Below are 17,500 nucleotides of genomic sequence, written 5' to 3'. Positions count from 1 at the left end.
AGGATGCTGATACACTGATATGGGGGTTGAGTGTGTGTGTGTGTGTGTGTGTGTATGTGTGTGTGTGTCAGGATGCTGATACACTGATACTTGGGGTTGAGTGTGTGTGTGTGTTGTCAGGATGCTGATACACTGATACTGGGCGTTGAGTGTGTGTGTGTGTATGTGTGTGTCAGGATGCTGACACACTGATGGGGGTTGAGTGATGAAGAGTTTGTTTAAATGTTAATAACTGTTTATTTAAATGTTTATGCTCTCATTTGTTTGTTTATTTAAGAGAGAAGCTTCATCTCAGCTTCATCTATGTGCTTACACACACACACACACACACACACACACACACACACACACACACACACACATGCACACACACACTCACACATGCACGCACACACACGCACTCACACCCATGTTAAAGCGATAATCACATCAGCCCTATTGCGTTTACTCAATCCCCCACTACTGATTCAGTTATAGAGAAATGGAGAGAATGAGAGAGGGAGGAGAGATGTGGATGATACTCATAATCACATAAACCACTGGCAGTTGTAGGTGAATGTTGTTTAAGGCAGTCTGTTTAAGGTGGTCTGTTCAAGGTAGTCTGTCTAAGGTGGTCTGTCTAAGGCAGTCTGTTTAAGGCAGTCTGTTTAAGGCAGTCTGTTTAAGGCGGTCTGTCTAAGGTGGTCTGTTTAAGGCGGTCTGTCTAAGGCGGTCTATTTAAGGTTGTCTGTTTAAGGCAGTCTGTCTAAGGCGGTCTGTTTAAGGTGGTCTGTCTAAGGTGATCTGTTTAAGGCAGTCTGTTTAAGGTGGTCCGTCTAAGGTGGTCTCTGATGCCCATCGGTAGCTTTACCTTTCTGTTTGTATCATTGTAGCTTTCTGTACCACTACAGAAAAATACAATGTAGCTTTTTTGTAGAACTGTAATTCACTTAATTCACGTGACATATTGAAAGACTCTGTGAGGGCAGTTAGTATTGTTTGGGCATGCGCTCTGGTGGGGGATGGATGCGTGTGTTTTGGGGGAGGGGTGTGTGTGTGTGTGTGCTGGGGGAGGGGTGTGTGTGTGTGTGTGTGTGTGTGTGCTGGGGGAGGGGTGTGTGTGCTGGGGGAGGGGTGTGTTTGTGTTGGGGGAGGGATGCGTGTGTGTGTTGGGGAGGGGTGCGTGTGTGTTGGGGGAGAGGTATGTGTGTGTTGGGGGAGGGTTGTGTGTGTTGTGTGTGTGCTGGAGTGTGGCTTTTGGCTGCCATTTTTGTTTAATAAAATATGACTCCTACAGAGTCAGAAAGGCTGCGCACACACACACACACACACACACACACACACACACACACACACACACACACACACACAGAGGGAGACTACAACCTTTCCCTTGTAGTGTTTAGCAATTTGCTGGTTAAAGGTTAGACTAAAGACCAGCTCAGCCCCTGGAGCCATCCATCCCCTCACTTGTTTCCTGCACACACACACACACACACACACACACACACACACACACACACACACACACACACACACACACTCGCACACACACACACACACACGCACACGCACACACACACACACACACACACACACACACACACACACACACACACACACACACACACTCGCACGTGCATGCATACATACACACGTGCATATGTACAAACAAAGCCTCACGTTTTGTTAAACACATCTATGGATGTATTCTTTATCACATAGAAGCAACAGCACATAGAAAAGCAGCAGCACTTTGGGAGATTCTACACAATCACACTGAGTCCGTTTCATCAACGCACCTGATACCAGGGTGCATATCTGTTGTTGCAGGAAACGAATCAATGATCTGAACACGGCAAACCCTTTGACTGATTACCTCAGTCATTCCCAGTGCGTTTCTGCCTGAAGGTCTGTGTGAATCGGGTAGTAGGAGTCATGCAGGAGCTCATCCTGGAGTTGGGTCTAAAATAACCCCATGTTCACACTAAAGATCTCCCTTCTCCTCAAATACTGGCCACTGTTCATTTCACCAGCCAAGTCTGATTTAGTCCTAAGACTAAAATACCTTGTAGTTTCATTTGTCACATGATTAGCAGGTGGTGCTTTTGTGGTCTTCACTGAACTTAGTCAGACATGGCAAACCCCCCAAAGGGGTCTGAGGAGCTGACTATACCCAGGGGCAGGGGACCATGGCTGATGGGCTAGGGATGTCACGATACTAGAAATGTATTAGTACGGATACCAGCTAAATTCTATGATTGTTGATGCCAGTTTCGGTACCACAAAATAATAAAACAACCAAAGAAATTAATGTATGTCAACATAAACACTTTTATTTTAAAAAACCTTTTTCCAGCAAAAAAAATCAATCGCACCAAATACCCAGTGTATATTATTTTCTGTAGTCAACAGAAAGGTGATGTAGTCTAAATAAAGGTGATGTAGTCCAAGTAAGGATGATGTAGTCTTAATAAATGTGATGTAGTTCAAGTAAAGGTGATGTAGTCTTAATAAAGGTGATGTAGTCTTAATAAATGTGATGTAGTTCAAGTAAAGGTGATGTAGTCTTAATAAATGTGATGTAGTCCAAGAAAAGGTGATGTAATGTTAATAAAGGTGATGTAGTCCAGGTTTAGGTGAAGTAGTTCTAGTAAAGGTGATGTAGTGCGGGTAAAAGTGTTGTACTTTAGTTAAACATTATATAATCTGGGTTTAGGTGATCTGGGTAAGGGAATGTGATCTGGGTAGAGGTCATGTGATCCAGGTAGAGGTGATATAACCTGGGTAGAGGTGAAATAATCTGGGTAGAGGAGATATAATTTGAGTAGAGGTCATGTGATCCAGGCAGAGGTGATATAATCTGGGTAGAGGTGATATAATCTGGGTAGAGGTGATATAATCTGAATAGAGGTGATATAATCTGAGTAGAGGTGATTAATCTGGGTAGAGGTGATATAATCTGAATAGAGGTGATGTGCTCTATCTTCATGTTACACACGTTTGCACTGCCCCTGTTTCAATCATCCTTCCATTCTCTTCTTCGTAGCCCACGTCCGTGAAGCCAATTTCTTCTCCCTAGCCGAGCTCCCTGAAGCTAATCAAATCGGAATCAGTTCTTTGTTCGGCTCACGTGTCTTACATCTTCCTAACTTTACCAGTTCGTTTATTTCTTCTGCTCTGCATTGTCTGGACTTGGGGGAACAGGAAAGCAGCAAAGAATGGGGCTCGTTAAGAGACAGTCCTTAAGGAGAGGAAGAAATGACCGGTGGTGGCTGCCATCTAACATGAGAGCACACGGCGGCCACCTGTCCCGCTTTCATCTGGGTAGTGCGGGTTATAGACCAGTTACTGGGCGTCTGGGTTTGACATCATTCATCTGTTTTGAAATATACTGGCTCAATATTAAAATGAAGCCAGTATAAAAACAGCACTCTCTCGTTTAATGTGTTTTTATGGTCTATGTGGCCTACGATGAGTTGGTGCCTTGTCCTAGGTTGGTTCCCGCCTTTCACCCCGTGTTGCTGCAATAGGCTCCGCCCCCGGCAACTCTGAATTAGATTAAGCAGTTTAGAAGACGCAGGAAGTGTGGTTGTGTGTGCTCTCCCACGGAAGTGCTGACTTACGCGCCTCTCTGTCCAGCTGTACGTGTTGGCAGACACATGCTGGGACTGTGGAGAGCGTGGAGATCAGGTGGTGATGGTGGTCGGTGCAGGGGTTCATTCCAAGTTCATCGTAGGACCTTTCGTGCAGTCTGCCCAGCACAAAAGCAAAACCCACAGGCTCGTCTCCAGTAGGACGTGTCCCATTTTACTTGCAAATCCCACGTTGGCAGCCAACATCCTTCCTACTGCAGAGTGGATGGTCCTCTCCTGGAGTCATGGTCCCTTTTGATCTCCTGGTGATGGAAAGAGTGCATTTGTATTGCTGTGCACATTTTCAAACAGACGAGCATAGATTTCAGAAGGGAAGCTGTCCCGGAATTATAATCTGGGATTACATTTGCATAAACGAGATTAAAACAGGAATGAAGCCGAGGCATTCGCACGCCACAGAGGGAAAGTGTGCGAGATACGCCTGTGATCGATATTAAGAGCGAGTTAAAGGTCTGGGAACAGATGGCGGCGAGCATCGTGCACGGGAAGCTAGAAACACGAGAACCACAGAACATCGGCGCACGTGAAGTTCGGAACATCAAATGCTATCAAGAGGCGGGAGGAAGCGTGGAGGGGGAGACGGGTCACGTGACCAGTTAGAAGCGGAGAGGGGCGTGGCCAGGCGCGGGGCTGGTACGTCAGGTGTCTGCTTGCCGGTGCCACAGCTTCTGATGTGCAAAGCAGATCCATGAAGGAACACTGCGAGCTTTCTTTCTGCCCGTCTCGCAGTCTTTCATCTGCTCCTGCGTGCTCCTCTGCCTTCATGTCCTGCCTCTGATAATTAAAGCGTCAGCCCTCTTTTTGTGTAGCAGGGTGGGGGGAAAACTGGACACTCTAGCAATCGAGAGTAACAGTGAACGTTTGGCTTTCGTGTCATCCGTGGAGGTCTATGTGAAATGTGCACCATGTGTGTGTGTGCTGGGGGTAGGGGGGTGAAATGTGTCACGTTTGTGTCAATTGTGATTTTTCACCGCAATTGAAATTTGTCCTCTGCTTTTTACCCATCTGTGCAGCTAGAACACACACACACAAACACACTAATGATTACTAGAGGCCTGTGGTGCACACGTGCCCAGAGCGGTGGGCAGCACTAGCCCGGCGCCCAGGGAGCAGTTGGGGTTAGGTGCCTAGCTCATGGCCTCAGGCCTGGGAATCAAACCCACAACCCTCTGGTCACAAGACCAGTTCCCTACCACCTGACCATGACTGGGGGTTGTACCAGCTGCAGGTGTAGCATACCTTGCCTCTATAGGGCATAACAGGCCCCAAGATAATTCTCTGGGTTAATTATAAATGATAAATGAAATGGTATTATAAATTGTGCTAAATGCAAATCCCAGATAAATGGAGAAATACACCTATTTAAATTAGACCTGTTTGAGTATATAGCAAAAACTCTGGTTTTGTATATTGCAACAACTCTGTCTCCAGAAATACTTCTGGTAATTCTGGTAATTATGGAGGGCTTATGTGGACTTCTGATGTGTGTTTCTGTTCCAAAATAAATACTTACACAACCACAGCAAACTAACAGAAAACATATTTCAGAGAGCTAAGAAAACACGATTACAACTGTCCCTTATATAGATATGCAATGAATTCATAACATTGAAGGAAGTTGTCATGACTGATGAATGCTCTCTCTCTCTCTCTCTCTCTCTCTTCTCTCTCTCTCTTTTTCTAGCCTGACAGCCTTAATTTAAATCCTATCCTTCCCTGTCAATAATTCACTGTCATTTTATGGCCATCGTAATCCTCTTCCAGGAGGGCACAGCACACACAATCAGCAAAATGTGTGTGTGCGTGTGTGTGTGCGTGTGTGTGTGCGTGTGCGTGTGCGTGTGCATGTGCGTGTGCGCGTGCGTGTGCATGCGTGCGTGTGCGTGTGCGTGCGTGCGTGCGTGTGCGTGCGCGCGTGCGTGCGCGCGTGCGTGCGCGTGTGTGTGCGTGCGTGTGTGCGTGTGTGTGTGTGTGTGTGTGCGCGCGTGCGTGTGGTGTGTGTGTGTGTGCGCGCGCGTGTGCGTGTGGTGTGTGTGTGTGTGCGCGTGTGTGTGCGCGTGTGTGTGTACGTGCGGTGTGTGTGTGCGCGCGCGCGCGCGTGTGTGTGTGTGTGTGTGTGTGTGTGTGTGTGTGTGTGTGCCCGCACGCACATGTACATAAATGTCCCTGTGTGTGTAAGTATGTATCACTTATAATCTTCATGAATCCTGACTGCTTTATATATGGGTGACATTGTTACTGAGGGACAAGTGCAGAGAAGGGGAAAGCACATATGAAATGAATATATTTGCATATGTATTGAGTGTTTTGCATATACATTTGAATTGAATTAAGGTTGATTTGCCTACAATCACCTATGCATGCACTGTTGTGTATATGTACATGGAGTTGTTGATTTAACTTATATCAGGTATCTGTGGATAAAGCTGACTGTAGTAGCTACAAGACCTTTTTCAAGTAGAAATGAACAACTCTAGGCTATTCACTCATTGACCTAATCCGAGGAGAGTCCAGGTCTGCCAATTATTAGCTGGTTACAACCATTAAACATACACACAAATATTCATTAGTTCATGAACACCCCTACCTCTCCCCACCCATGTTTAGTTCTTCACGGCTCTTTCACTTTTTCAAATACGAGGGCTGTGAGGGTGACCAGAGCCGGTTAGCGAGGTGATTTGTGCTAAGAAGCTGTTGCAATGCCCCAGACTCTGGTCATGTTTCTGCCCTGTTACCCCTCAGCTGTGTTAGCCATTAAGTGCTGTTCCTGTCGATGTGAAATCAGGCCTTTCTCCCCCCAGTGTTTAAAAGATGTCTTTTTAAAGACAGGCGTATGCTCCTCACCAGGGTCTTGATAGCGCTGGTTAGTCTGTTGTCATGTGTTTAAACCCTGTTTCATTTAGTTGGGAATAATGCGAGCTTAACAGTGTAACGTGAGGTCGTTTTTATGCCTGGTTTTTCTCCCACGCTTTCCTGTTAGCCTACGTGTTTGACTAGCGATTTCGTGACTTAGGAGTGTCTGCATGCCTCCCATTCTTGGATTAGCCTTAATAAAAGCGTCTCTCTTCAAGGGTTCATGGTTTCCCTCTCTCCTGACCGTCTGTCTGTCCCTTGCTCCTTCCCTGCGGTTACATGCCCGCCTCGGTTATTGCCTTCAGAGGCAGATTAATCTGAAATCTTTTTCAACATAATGATTAAGAATTCACAAGGTGCTGCTGCATATTACGTATGATTAAGCAGGGTCATCACACGGGAGAGAGAATTTTTTAACAGGCCTCGCCGCGCTCTGCTGATACAGGAAAGTCCATCTTACACAGAAACTCCACGTCGGTCTCTAACCCGTTATTATAGATTATGCTAGTAAAAAGGGGAAAACAGTTATTCAAGAATGATACCAAAATATAGTGGCGCATTCACTCGTATAGAATACAGTAATCTGAACGGTCGCTGTATCTCTCTACATGTCAAATATTTATTGCTACCCTTATTTACACTTTTTCTATTTTCTCTCTGTAAAGTTCTCAGAGGTTCGATGGGGCTTGGCCACAGGATAATTACACACATAAAGGCAGTACTGATACAACACATTTCTCACGCGTTCTTGAGTTTAATCGAGGCACAACAAAATAATGATTTTGCTTTGACGTGATTTGTTCACTTATTAATTATCTGCCCCCATCAGTGTCTGCTGGTGGTTTTGTCTATGAGAAAAGATTACTCATTTTTCAAGATAAATTGCAGGTGTTCAAATTGAAATGCGTACGTAACGCGTTTAAGCGTTTACCTGCTCCCTGTCCATGTGACAAACGAATGGAAATATAAAGGTACAAGTGGACGCGCGCTCGTGCGTGCGCGTGCGAGTTGTTGCTGCTGATGCAAATCAACTGCACGTTTACTCAAGGTGTAAACCCACGGTGTGTGCAATACGTATGTGATACGCCCCAGCTGTGTGTGAAATTGAAAACTCTTCCGAGAGCCGTGCAGAGGAGGGGCGGAGGCAGAGAGAAGGAGAGAGATAGAAGAGAGAGAGAGAAAGAAGGGATGTGTGCAAAGCTGACTGCAGATGAAGCTAATACAGCATCGGTACACCTGAGTACGTCTCAAATGCAGATGTTCCACACATCATCTCCTGCTGTGTCCTCTGACCTTGTCCAGATAGACTCGGCGTGATCCTAAATACGCAGGGGTCACCAGCAGATCCACCCGTGGCTGGTGGATTGGACCCTAGCACCTTCTCCTACCCACGTGTCCTCTGCTTCAGCGATCTCCACTCCACCATCTGCTGGGATCGTCACCTAGAGGCTGCCAAACTGTCACTAATGTAGCAACCATATGCATATTTACATATTCATAATATACGCACTTCTCACGTTTAAATATTCATTTGAAGTGTGTCTTAGGTGTCTTGGGTGTTCATTGGAAGTGTGTCCTGGGGTTGATAACTAAGTTAGCAAAAATGATTGTGGGAAAAGCCTGCGTGCTCCTGCTGATTGGGTTACAGAGAGGCTTTGTGGCTGCTTTCATTTCAGACGGATCACTGTGGACACAGAGGACAGGCGCTTCAAAAGCCACAGTCATCGTCAAGGGCAACAAACAGGCTTAAAATGAAAGACTTGCGCTTCTCATCCTTTGTTCCAGAGCCGCCCTGTTGAAGCACTGTCCCGCCTGCTCTCTCTCTCTCTCTCTCTCTCTCTCTCTCATATTCTCTCTCATACTCTCTCACTTTCTCAAACACTCTTTCTCAGTCACTCTTTCCTTCTGTCTATATGTTTTTCAAACCCTTTCTCAGGTCTCAGTCTCGATCAGTTTCTCTCTCTCACTTTGTTCTCTCTTTTACGGTTATGACCTTCTTGACATTCCCCGACCAGTTCGTCAAGGAACCAAACTGTCAATTTGCTGCTTTGATTTTCTTTTCAGCCGACCTGACCCACAAATGCAAATTCCACTTTTTGGTTCTCTCTCTCTCTCTCTCTCTCTCTCTCTCTCTCTCTCTCTCTCTCTCTCTCTCTCTCTCTCTCTCTCTCTCTCTCTCTCTCTGTCTCTCTGTCTCTCTCGGTCAGACGCGTGCATATACACACACACAAGAACACTCCTGAATGACACAAGTACCACAGAGAACTGTCATCAGCGACATCAGCAGACCTAAGCTTAGCAAATCAGGTTTCACTACCGCTAAAGTGTCCCTGAAAGAGACCTCATGGTGCATCTGCATTCTAGCATTTAGAGACGCCTCTATAAGACATCTAAAACTTAGGCACTTAGAAAACGTTTAAACATCATGTCCACCCCAATAACTGCTCTGGTTGAGAGAGAGTGACCTACACACCTTCCTTTGTCTTTGCTGTTTAATCACATCCTCAATTTCGATAAAGGACATTGCTGCCCGTCTCCGGACCGGAGTACGTGTTCTTTGGGAGACGGCTAATGTCTTTCCTCTCTTCCTGCTTTCCCAGCGAGGTGCACGTCCCCGCGAGGAGGAGGAAGGTGATGGCGTGAGCAAGGGAAGAATGAACAAAAGCAACAAGTAGCGCAGGTGAGTGTGTGTGTGTGTGTGTGTGTGTGTGTGTGTGTGTGTCTGTTTTGGGGAGGTGGATGGTGAGATGAAGTATTAAGCCTGTTACTGCTGCTACCCACATTACTCCCCTTTACTGCTACAGCAACTGTGACTCGAGCTGCCCCTGTACTGTTACTGCCCCTGTACTGTTACTGCCCCTGTACTGCTACTGCCCCTGTACTGTTACTGCCCCTGTACTGTTACTGCCCCTGTACTGCTGTTGCCCCTGTACTGCTGTTGCCCCTGTACGGCTACTGCCCCTGTACTGCTGTTGCCCCTGTACTGCTGTTGCCCCTGTACTGCTGTTGCCCCTGTACTGTTACTGCCCCTGTACTGCTGTTGCCCCTGTACTGCTGTTGCCCCTGTACTGTTACTGCCCCTGTACTGCTGTTGCCCCTGTACTGTTACTGCCCCTGTACTGCTGTTGCCCCTGTACTGCTGTTGCCCCTGTACTGTTACTGCCCCTGTACTGCTGTTGCCCCTGTACTGTTACTGCCCCTGTACTGCTGTTGCCCCTGTACTGCTACTGCCCCTGTACTGCTGTTGCCCCTGTACTGTTACTGCCCCTGTACTGCTGTTGCCCCTGTACTGCTGTTGCCCCTGTACTGTTACTGCCCCTGTACTGCTGTTGCCCCTGTACTGCTGTTGCCCCTGTACTGCTACTGCCCCTGTACTGCTACTGCCCCTGTACTGCTGTTGCCCCTGTACTGCTGTTGCCCCTGTACTGTTACTGCCCCTGTACTGCTGTTGCCCCTGTACTGCTGTTGCCCCTGTACTGCTGTTGCCCCTGTACTGTTACTGCCCCTGTACTGCTGTTGCCCCTGTACTACTGTTGCCCCTGTACTGCTACTGCCCCTGTACTACTGTTGCCCCTGTACTGCTGTTGCCCCTGTACTACTGTTGCCCCTGTACTACTGTTGCCCCTGTACTACTGTTGCCCCTGTTCAGACACAGTCATTCAGAATGCATGATGTTTGTGCGTCTCTGCTTCCTGCATCTGTAAGATCCCCATTATAATGCTATTTACAAAGGCTGAAGCAACTTGTAGATCAGTTCCGGGGGTGTTTAACTTAGGCAAGCAGGTATATCTGCTTCAGGTTTGGAGATGTTGACTCTCGGGTTTTAAGGCTTCCACCGGTATGGCACTGGTAAACTACAGCGTTTGTGTCTCAACTTTACTGGGTGGTGCAGACTTGCTTTTCCATATCACCATACCTCCCTTTCAAGCTCCGGGGTTCCACCAAATGACCAAATGGCTCTTGGTGAGCAGCAGCTGTAGAGTGGTACACCCTGTGGGAGGCGTGGCCTGGAGCCAGCAGCCAACCACTTCCTGTGGTACTGGATTAAAGCCGCAGTAGATTAAATCAATCGAACATTATTTTAATGTGTTTTTCTGGGGCTGCACAATATGGACAACGATACTTTATTGTAGTTTCATTGGCTCATATTGTGCCTGAAACACAATATGCACACTAAGTTATGCTTGTTGGATCATGCAATTGCTGGGATTTATGAGATACATTTACTCATCTGGAAAGTTTTAGAAAATATTGGAGATTAGAAAGGATGCTCACAGTATACAATAAAAAAGTTATTGGACAAAGGGCTGATTTGCATGTTGTAGTCTTCTGCTCAATTACAAAGGGCAATATTGTACTTTGTAACTGAAAACACAATGTACTTTTCATGCCTAGAATGTTGTTTTCAGTAATTAATCAGTAATTCTGTGATTTCGGTCAATATCTTCAGGTTCCTTCAGCGATTTGAGAGCAACAGGTTCAGTACTCTCTTGTAAGCTATCGGGAAGGTATATTTCCTCTGGTCAACACCACAACAGGAAAGAAACAATAAAGAAGAAAGTAAGCAATAAGAGCCCATCGTAGGTTCCTAGACGTCCTAGTCTGGGTTTGAAGAATGTGTGTCCAAAACACATCTGGAACAGGAAAAGCTGCTCTGTTCAGTCAGCTTAGAGCCTTCTCGCTTTTCAGGGGAAAGGTGACCCCATAGTTAAATAATAAAACGTGTAAAATATACACAAGGTATATAATATGTACGGTTGGACTGTGGCAGAACACCATTCAGTAGGTCATCAGAAGTGTTTTAGAATGAATACAACATTTTACTAGGAGCCATTGCTGTGCAGCTAAGACAGGGGTAGTGTGATCCAATTTTTTTTATTCTAACAAAAACTGGCTGCTGCATTTTGAACTAATTGGAGCTTGTTTGGTGGTACAAGTTTCTCGTCTGCAACTTAAGGACTATAGATTATATAGATCCCTGTGAGACTTTCTCATCAGTTCAATTTCCTGCCCTTGTTTGGTCTTTAAGAAGGTTTAGTACAAAGCTCGAGAAGACGCCATATGTGCTGAGATCCACAACACCGGCACTGTGGGTCTTTCACTTTGGCATGTTTGTCATCGTGTCTTAACTCAGCACATCCTCAAAGAACAAATCTACACATAACCTCACACGTTCATGACTGGAATGACCCTGGCGACAGCCCTATGATTGGTCCAAAATTCCTGTTGAGTGAGGAATGTATTTGCTTTTTAAGGATGTAGACCGATGAGACGACGCATTCAGTATTCATGACTGTACCGTGTCAGGTGAGCAGCTATTTCAAGCTGAGTGAATTATTTTGAGTGTCTCTCACGTAGGACAAGAGCCCTTCACACACTCAGCCTTGGCAACAAGGCCCTCAGTGTTCATGGCACCTTAATGTTGAAGTGAAACTCGATACACACCCGATCATCCATCCACGAGCAGTGGTGATACGTGTGGTGTGGGAAGTGTGGCCTGTGCTGTCTGTCAGGTCAGCAGTCCATTGCAGGGGCAATGGGAAAGTAGCTTTCCATGAGGTGGGAGGAGACAGGTGCGTGTCCTTGCCTCCGAGACCACGCCTTCATGCCTCCGAGACCACGCCCTCATGCCTCTGAGACCACGCCCTCATGCCTCTGAGACCACGCCCTCATGCCTTTGACACCACGCCCTCATGCCTTTGAGACCACGCCCTCATGCCTCTAAGACCACGCCCTCATGCCTCTGAGACCACGCCCTCATGCCTCTGAGACCACACCCTCATACAAGAGTCTGATGTGTGCACGGTCCTCCCCTGCTGGTATTTAGATCACAGGACAGACATGGCAACTATAAAAACTTTAAGGAGATTTAAAGTTCACCACTAGAAAGGATAGTGAAGGTTATCAGCCTGCACACAGTGTTTGGCTGGAAACAAGTCTTGATTTTGGTTTCATTTAAAATGAATAATACTGCTTTGTAGAGATATAACCCACACACCCAAACACACACACACACACACACACACACACACACACACACACACACACACACACACACACACACACACACACACGTCCCACTGAACTTCATTCTCCACATTCTTCTCCCTGGGATTTGACAAACTTTTTGTTCTTTTCTGGTACTGATGCGGTGTCCATGGCAATAAGAGCGAGCAATGCAGAGATGCTAAAAGTTACTGCCGGGATCACACCGACTTGCAGTATCATTCACGGAAACATTTACGAACCAGGCTGGGAACATTCTGCAGCTATTGGAGCAGAAGCTATAGAGAAAGAGAGCTGAAGTGATGATTTTAACCGTAGTGTAACTTGTATGCAGTTCTACTCTGTGACCTTCCAATTGTCTCCATACCTTTGGTCTGACTCTTGTATACTCTGACAGTATACAAATTGGGTAGACAGAGAGAGACTAGATAGATTTAAATGCCTCTAAAGAATGTGGCTAAAGCCAGGCTCTCAACATATTGGCTGCACTTTTGATGAACTCAGCATCTAAATGTTAGCAGTAATTAGATAGAACATATATTAGAAATCAAACATAATAAGTTGCTGAGTGGCATGAGGATTGGAAACATATGTGTTCCTCTGTCCTTGAGCAGAGAGTGTCGGGTCGGCCTCTGACCCGCTAACGCCGGGTCTCCAAAGAACCTCTGCCTTCCTCCAGTGCCAGAAAAACAGATTTGGCACTCCGGCTTTTTGATGTTCAAAGAGTTGTTGCTTAGCACCAACCCTGAAAGGCCATTTGAGGGATCTGTAATGCGTCGGGGAGCTGTCGGCCGGAAGAGTGTTCCGGAGAGTTCTGGAAGCCGAGTCAAGAAAATAATGGAAAAAAGAGCTCTGAGTGTGGAGCTGAAGTTTAACACGGCCCCCGGAGGACAACTGGATCACTTCCACGAAATGGAGGATTTCTGAAGAAGAGAAAGAGAAACTTGGATGAGGCACATCAAAGAAGCCCAGTGTGTTTCCGCGGATGCACAGTGATGCAGTGATTCAAATGAAAGGGGTGAAGGATACAGTTATTGAGGCAGATTTGCGTGTGTGTGTGTGTGTGTGTGTGTGTGTGTGTGTGTGTGTGTGTGTGTGTGTGTGTGTGTGTGTGTGTGTGTGTGTGTGTGTGTGTGTAAAACACATGTGGGCATTATGGAAGGTACAAAAAGGCCAGAAAAGTAATGCTTTAGTTTAAATATGCAGTATCAAATTTTCAATTCCACAGTTGAACCTTGCAGGTGCTTGAAGAGCAGATTTGTGTGAGAGTATAGAAGTATGCGCGCTCTAGAATTAGGAATTATTACGATCACCAGTTTTTTGTAGTAGCACACATTTTTTATGAGTCTATATTTATACTGTATCATTTTGAACTATATAATTTAATAAATACTACGTAAACGTTATTTAAACATCAATAAAATCAATCTGCATATTTAATATGTGTGAAATTTAGAATCTGTGATGTTGCTGATGTCAAGGAACGTTAGCAAACATGCTTCTGAGGCCACAGGCCACATCATAGCGTATTCACCCTGGTCGTCATACCACAACGTCCCAGTTGAACCATCACAAACAATAGCTTAGCTCTTTAATGGGTAGCATTAGTCTGTTTTGCCAGTCTGTGCTGTGTCTGACTATGGCTCTGTTTAAGAGGATCTACCTGTTAAATCTTTCATAAACGCATTAATAATTTAGCCAAGGTTAGCAAAGCTAAGGAGCTGAAACTACATTTGTGAACCAGAAAAGAGAAGAAATTTTAAACAGTGTATTTTACTAGATTTCCTCACATAAAATGTTAGCGTAGCCCAGTGGTTCCCAAACTTTTTCTGCCGTGCCCCCCTTTAGTAGATGAGAATATTTTTGTGCCCCCCCCCCCCATATTGATACATGTGCACATGTTTAACTTCCAAGCTCCACGCCCCCCCTGCAATAGCTCCCCCCACTTTGGGAACCTCTGGCGTAGCCTATATTAAGCTAGGAAACTAGATAATAAATACAGATTGAACACCATTTCTGAAAGGTAAATTTAGGGCTGGTAGCAGTCTGACTTCAGCCCCTGGTGACACACAGATGGATAAAAATCCCACAATTCTGTGTGTGTTTGTAATATTGACATGATCTATCTTCACTAGCTATTGCGTCAGAAAAGCCAAACGTATGGGTGATATTTGATATCTGATGATCGTTGGGCTCAAGTTTTTAATAGCTCTGTGGAAAGCAAAGGTGACCTCTCTCAATAATTATCATTAAAATGCATCTCCATTTAAAACAGAACGTATGCTTATTATTATGTTGTAGCTTAATTTGCCATTTTTAAATATGCATTCAGTCTTAGTGATTAGCAGATATTATATCACTTATACCACTTGGGACTATTGTGTGTTATTCAAATGAATACAACGGAGCTGTAGATGAAATGAGTTCCAGTGTGTTTTCTCCTTCCCTCTGTAGAGAATGTTATAGAGCTGTAGGCACTGAGGCCTTCTGGCTTTGAGCATTTCAGCCCATTAACCCAAAATAATTACCTCATTTGCAAAAAAATGATTAGCCAGCCCCCCTCCCCTATAACCCCCCGCTGGAGGGAAACTCCAGTACATCCTGGCACTTTTAGCAGACGTCACTGACTCCTACTAAAGTGACACTTTGCCTTTTTGTTTGATTAATTTGCTGTTTTTTTTTTCCTGAACTCATTAAGGCAGAAGAACTCTGTGGTGCCTGGTACAAATATGTGTGTGTGTGTGTGTGTGTGTGTGTGTGTGTGTGTGTGTGTGTGTGTGTGTGTGTGTGTATGCATGCACATGTTTGCAGGTGGATGTGTGTGCATATATAATTCAGTAATGGGTCAGTAAGCTAGTGGCATGTAAAGAAATATGAAAATGTGGTGTAAAGCATGTAGGCTATGTGAAGGGTGTAGGTTGTGTTAAGGGTGTAGGTTGTGTTAAGGGTGTAGATTCTGTGAAGGGTGTAAGGGTGTAGATTCTGTGAAGGGTGTAAGGGTGTAGATTCTGTGAAGGGTGTAAGGGTGTAGATTCTGTGAAGGGTGTAGGTTGTGTGAAGGGTGTAGACTGTGTGAAAGGGGTAGCTTGTGTGAAGGGTGTAGATTGTGTGAAGGGTGTGGGTTATGTGAAGGGTGTAGACTGTGTGAAAGGGGTAGGTTATGTGAAGTGTCTAGATTGTGTGAAGGGTGTAGATTCTGTGAAGGGTGTAGGTTGTGTGAAGGGTGTAGGTTATGTGAAGGGTGTAGGTTATGTGAAGGGTGTAGATTGTGTGAAGGGTGTAGCTTGTGTGAAGGGTGTAGATTCTGTGAAGTGTGTAGGTTATGTGAAGGGTGTAGCTTGTGTAAAGGGTGTAGCTTGTGTGAAGGGTGTAGCTTGTGTGAAGGGTGTAGATTGTGTGAAGGGTGTAGGTTATGTGAAGGGTGTAGATTGTGTGAAGGGTGTAGGTTGTGTGAAGGGTGTAGTTTGTGTGAAGGGTGTAGATTGTTTGAAGAGTGTAGGTTGTGTGAAGGGTGTAGGTTGTGTGAAGGGTGTAGATTGTGTGAAGGGTGTAGGTTATGTGAAGGGTGTAGATTCTGTGAAGTGTGTAGGTTATGTGAAGGGTGTAGCTTGTGTGAAGGGTGTAGATTGTGTGAAGGGTGTAGCTTGTGTGAAGGGTGTAGCTTGTGTGAAGGATGTAGGTTATGTGAAGGGTGTAGGTTATGTGAAGGGTGTAGATTGTGTGAAGGGTGTAGGTTATGTGAAGGGTGTAGATTGTGTGAAGGGTGTAGGTTATGTGAAGGGTGTAGATTCTGTGAAGTGTGTAGGTTATGTGAAGGGTGTAGGTTGTGTGAAGGGTGTAGGTTGTGTGAAGGGTGTAGCTTGTGTGAAGGGTGTAGCTTGTGTGAAGGGTGTAGGTTATGTGAAGGGTGTAGATTGTGTGAAGGGTGTAGGTTATGTGAAGGGTGTAGATTCTGTGAAGTGTGTAGCTTGTGTGAAGGGTGTAGCTTGTGTGAAGGGTGTAGCTTGTGTGAAGGGTGTAGATTGTGTGAAGGGTGTAGCTTGTGTGAAGGATGTAGGTTATGTGAAGGGTGTAGATTGTGTGAAGGGTGTAGGTTATGTGAAGGGTGTAGATTGTGTGAAGGGTGTAGGTTATGTGAAGGGTGTAGATTCTGTGAAGTGTGTAGGTTATGTGAAGGGTGTAGATTGTGTGAAGGGTGTAGGTTGTGTGAAGGGTGTAGGTTGTGTGAAGGGTGTAGATTGTGTGAAGGGTGTAGTTTGTGTGAAGGGTGTAGATTGTTTGAAGAGTGTAGGTTGTGTGAAGGGTGTAGGTTGTGTGAAGGGTGTAGATTGTGTGAAGGGTGTAGGTTATGGGTTGTCTAGGGCAGGGACTGGGATACTGAGTAGTCAGTTCACCTTGTGGCCTATAACAAAACTGAACCTAATGCACTTCAGTTTCTTATTTTCAGACTTTCACTAACTGCATTAACACAAACTAATTACTGACTGGGTAATTTAAACCTCAAATTTGGCTTGACCCATTCAGGTTGTCAGTCCCTTAATTTATCTGTATCTTTTACATAACCACATTAAGGAGTTACATAACTACATTAAGGCCAAAGTGATGAGAAAATAACTTGCAAAATACAAAAGGTCAAAGAAATATGTTAATAGCGTTTCTTTGTGCTATACTTATAAAACCCCAGGTTTACGTCCACGTGTGCTGACGATAAACATGTTTAACAAATGAAATCCTCAGAAAGCTGTTCAGCTGTTTAACGACTAAGTGAGACATGTGAGCTGAGGAGCAGAAACAGCACAGATGTTACAGCTTCCCGAACAGTCAAAGTGGAAAAATGACATCCTTTCTTTTTCTGTGCCATCCTTTCCTGCCTATTCTCCTTTTTTGTCCTCTTGGGGTGTCCTATACTAGACTGTCTCTCTCTCTCCATGTAACTCTTTGTGTATCTCGCTATCTACCTCTGTGTCTCTCTCTCTCTCTCTCTCTCTCTCTCTCTCTCTCTCTCT

General features: G+C 45.3%; 1 protein-coding gene across 6 annotated transcripts in view; it reads left to right on the top strand.

The window, feature by feature from the left end:
- Positions 1-17,500, top strand: part of dlgap1b (discs, large (Drosophila) homolog-associated protein 1b) — a 98,679-nt gene that overhangs the window by 29,755 nt on the left and 51,424 nt on the right. For all 6 annotated transcript variants that reach the window (XM_076970247.1, XM_076970243.1, XM_076970245.1 and 3 more), the window contains one exon: positions 9,089-9,168. The gene's annotated coding sequence lies outside the window, so the exon portion shown is untranslated. The remainder of the gene's footprint in view (positions 1-9,088; positions 9,169-17,500) is intronic.

The sequence above is a fragment of the Brachyhypopomus gauderio genome, chromosome 13 (genome assembly GCF_052324685.1).
Source record: "Brachyhypopomus gauderio isolate BG-103 chromosome 13, BGAUD_0.2, whole genome shotgun sequence".
NCBI classification, from domain to species: domain Eukaryota; kingdom Metazoa; phylum Chordata; class Actinopteri; order Gymnotiformes; family Hypopomidae; genus Brachyhypopomus; species Brachyhypopomus gauderio.
Note: the sequence above shows the minus strand (reverse complement) of the source record. Positions and strands in the feature narration are given on the sequence as shown.